The sequence below is a fragment of the Gossypium arboreum genome, chromosome 6 (assembly GCF_025698485.1).
Source record: "Gossypium arboreum isolate Shixiya-1 chromosome 6, ASM2569848v2, whole genome shotgun sequence".
NCBI lineage: Eukaryota > Viridiplantae > Streptophyta > Magnoliopsida > Malvales > Malvaceae > Gossypium > Gossypium arboreum.
The window spans coordinates 43,342,411-43,347,162 of record NC_069075.1 but is presented as its reverse complement, the minus strand read 5'-3'; positions in this window follow the sequence as shown (position 1 = coordinate 43,347,162).

Here is a 4,752-nt window from a genome sequence, read left to right as displayed (position 1 = left end):
CATGTGAACGAGAATTTTTAAGTTAAAAGAAATTTTATGGCCCGGTTTTATATGCGTATGCTTGAGTTAAGTCTGGTAGCACCTCGAACCCTGTCTCGGCGTCGGATACGGGTGAGGGGTGTTACACTTGAGCTATTGTAACCTCCCAAACCGGCTTAGACGTTATGGCTAGATTGAGAAGGCTACATTAGCCACCAAAATGGCTAAGCTAACTTACGTTACTTTTTAGGACTTTAACAAAAAAGTCATTTTAAAGAAAACCATAGTTGTACTTTGAGTTAGCTTAAAAGCATTCATTCATTAGGTCATGTATACTTAGGATTCATTTTATTGTTGACAGTGCTATTTTAGAAAAATTGTTTGCTTGTCTCTCTTCTTTAAAAAAAAATTCAAAGTTAAACTAATGCAGCAGAAAAACCATTTTTCAGGTCATTTTGGAAAATTAGTTGCCTTATTGATTTGTTTTTCAAAAACTATTCATTTGTAATATAGTGGAAACTAGGAACAATATCAAATTTTACTTAAGCCTGATATAATGCATTATCCGGTTATTATGCTTGAGTAATTCATGCATGCAAAAATTCCCAAAAGAAAAGTTAGCAAGCCACAGATCAGAGATAATTAAAAATTACAAGCCAAAACCAATAAAGACTTAATAATACTTGTTAAGAATAGTTTGAGGTCCAAGGTGATTCTCAAAATATCGAGCCCAGTCCTAAGTTTGAGGTTTACCTGAAAAGCTAAACACTATTGGGGGCTGAGCTTATGAAAAGCTCAATGTGAGCCGAATAATTATTTAAACGGGCAAAAAAATTAAATACAGTGAAACATACTAGCATTAACAGAAGAAAACAGAACCATCATAGGAATTTCATGTCATTACATAGCCATTATCAAATTTATGTCAAACGATGTATGACCATAGGTCATCTGTAACAGCCAGGTTTTAGCTAAATCAAAACAGTGGTTTTGGAACCATAAATTCGATGTCATAAAATTTTTTTAATATTATTTTTGGTATTTAAAGCATGTTATTTGATATGTGTGAAAATTTCGTGAGCTAATTTTATTGATTGATTAGTTAATTTGATAAAAAGGATTAAATCGCGTAAAATTCAAAAGTTGCATTCTGCTTGTTAAAGGCTTTTAATTACTATGATTTAATAAATAAAAGGTCCTTATAATGTTAATAGTCCATGATTAGTGTGAGTGGACAATTATGGCCATCCATTATATGTTTTTATATGTTTATAACAAAGGTTATTATGGTAAATTAGTAATTAAGTTATAATTTAATAAAACAAAGCCAAAATTCATTTTCATTCATCTTTTTAGCAACCAAAAATAGAAAAGAAAGAACCGTTTTGAAGCTTTCTAAGGTTTGACACACTTCTAGCTTGATTAAGGTACGATTTTAACTCGATTTTTGATGATTTCTATGTTTTTGTAATCGTTGCAGCTCAATCTAGCTAGCCCGTACCTTTAATTTCGAAACTGTTAAAGATTTTGAGAATTGCCATTGTTGAATCTATGTGTTCTTTGATGTTTAATGTTGAAATATGAAAGCTTGATGATAGTTTTACATGTTTTGTTAAGTGATTTTTGATGAAAATGCATAATAGGGATTAAATTGTGAAATGTGCAAATTGTGTCATTGAAATGTGAAATAAATGAAAGTTTTGGGCTTGTAAGGGCCTATATATAATTCGGTCAAGCATGGGTTTTGTTGAATTGTGTGAATTTTGTGTATTTGTGAAATAGGGACTAAATTGATTAAATGTGAAAGTTTAGGGACTAATGTGTAAAAATGCCCAAATGTGTATTTTTGGATTAATTGAATGAGTAGATGAATAATCAAGTTAATTTTGAATTAATATAGATAAAGAAAGAAAGAATTCAGATTTAGATCGAGGGAAAAGCAAGGTTATCGAGTAGCTGATCCAATCCATCAATTCCAAATACGAGGTAAGTTCGTATGTGATGATTATATTATAAATGTATGCTAAAATGAATTAATATTGCATTAATTTTTAAAACGGGATTATGGTTAATGTATGAATTGTGAAAAGGACTTTACGAATACATTCGACGATAGAAACGAAAAGTGTGAAAGCCCGGTTGAACCTTAAGAATAGTTTTAGATACTATTGACATGTCAGTAATTGATACGTTAAGTTGGCTTCGGGCCTTGATATTAGCACTTCGGGTGCGTATTTTACCGATTTGGCTTTGGGCGCCCATGCATATCAGATGATTCGGCTTCGAGCCATGATAATAGCTCTTCGGATAAGTTACCTTGATTTGGCTACGGGCCATGGTATAGGTACTTATCGTACGAGACTCCTGAGTATCCGATTTCTATTCTGAATGGTTTAACGGGTAAAAAAATGATGTGGTTGATAAAGAGGTTAGTACGAAGCGATACAGGTATATACAGAACCTATTCTAGTATTAAATAGTGAAAGTTCAATGAGTTTGTATTTGATCATATTTTGAGACATGAGAAAGGTTTGTAGTTAATGAGTATATGGTTTTGTCATGTGTAATTGGTTGATTTTCATTTATTCGATGAATTAATTTATTCACATACGAGCTTACTAAGTTATGAAGCTTACTTCATGTTATTTTTCTCTGTGTTATAGTGAATCAAGGCTAGCTCAGATCCGGGAGTCATCGAGAACATCATTGCACTATCAAACATCTAAATTGGTACTTTTGAATTATACATTTATGGTATATGGCATGTATAGGCTAGATGTGGTATTTTGGTTGTGGTTATAGCCATGAGATTTGGCTTGTAAATGATGTTAATATTGATATGTCTTTGGCTGTTAGAAATGGTTGTTAATGACTTTTGTAAGATTTTTATAATGCCTTGTGAGATGGTTTGTTTTGGTAAGGTTGTAACCAAGACATTATGGAAGTTACAATGGTTATTTGAATTATGGTGGATGAAAGCTTGAGAAAGGTTTTATTGTGGCATAAATTTATATGACAAATTGGTAGGTAAATAGTATGTAATACAGTGAATAAATTGATTGAATTGAGGATGGTTCTCTATTGTGAATGTTAAGTTGGTCTATATGTACATATTGTATGAATTAAGGTTAAAGATCATGTTGTTTTGGTATATATTTGACTAAGTGAAATGGTTGTATTTGTATTGCATGAATTTTTCATGAATTGGGATTGATTTGGCTGCCCTTTGTGTATGGAAATTGTACATTTTGCCTTGTATAGGTACATTGAAGTTGGGGTAGCAAAGTGGCTTTGCAAATGGCCTATTTTTGTCTACACGGGTAGAGACACGGGCGTGTGTCTCAGCCGTGTGTGACACACGGTCTTGGTATACGGCCGTGTATCCTCTGATAATGCTTAAAAATCAAGTCAGTGAGTTACACGGTCGAGACACATGGGCGTGTGGTCAGCTGTGTGGCCAAGTCAGTATACACTCCAGTTTTCACACGGCCTGGCACACGAGCAAGTCCTCGGCCATGTGATACAAGTCAGTATGTATGCTCTGTTTCCACATGGCCTGAGACACGGGCATGTTTGGAGCTGTGTGTAATACCTCGAATTTTGGGCCTAGAAGTATTAGGTTTTGAGTATGGGAATATTTAGGAAGCTGCTCATAAATATTTAGTTGTGTAAGAATGTGATACAAGTTTGTGTTTGCTTCAGTGGTTATGTGTTTTGGGAGTGTTTGAGAAGTCATGGGTTCAAGCCTTGGCTTCTACAAAAATTTTGCTTTTTAAGGATAAAACCCCTATCTTTGGTCGGTAGCGTTATAAGTTTATTTTGGTAAAAACATGATAGAATGGGCCTGCTGGTCCAGTGGATAGTGGCGTGTGGAGTGTGTTAGTGGTTTGAGGTTCGAATCCCTGCTTGTGCAAATGGAGATTATTTTTACTGGTGGCTATGGGAGGAAGTTGTGTTTGACCGAAACACCGAGGAGTTTGAATTTGGTGGTTGAGGAGATGATGGTTGTAACAGCCCTAAATTGACCCTAGTCGGAAAGTGGGTTCGGGACCACTAAACCGAGTCATAAAAATAATTAACTGTCATAGTTGATGCTCATTATATGTACATATGCATGTGTGAAAATTCATGTTTGAATTTTGTTAATTATAAGTGAATTTTGTCAAATAGGACTTATGTGAGAAAATTTAGAAATGTGCTAGGCAAATGTAGGGTGGCCTATAAGTGCATGTTGTGAAAAAAAGGTGGGTTTGCATGTCAATTTACCCAAATTTAAGCATGATGGCCGGCCATGCTATGGGTGGAAACATGTTGCAAACATGTTTAGTTAGTGGGTATGTAGAAAAAAATAAAATAAGAAACATGGGTAATAAAGAAAAAAAAAAGAGAATGGTGTGGGTGTACCCCCCATTGCCGTGAGTTGAGGGAGGGAAGAAAGAAAAAAAATGTTCATCATTTTCTTTCACTTCTTGTGGCATGAAAATGAGAGAGTTTGAATGCTTAATAAGGAGGGAAGAAGGAGTGCTCATGTTTTCTTTCTTTTGCAATTGTCGTAGCTAGAGGAAGAAGAGGAAGCAAGATTCGCCAAGGTGGTCCTTTAGATCAAGGTATGTTCAATGATATTTTTTTGAAGTTTACACAACCTTTGGGTGATGGGTCTAAATACTATCTATCCCAAGGTTGGATTTGGGGTTGTTGGAGAGTTGGAAGTTGACAAGAAGCTTAAAAATTTTAGTTGATACCTTGATGCTATTAACATGTTAGTTGTATGGA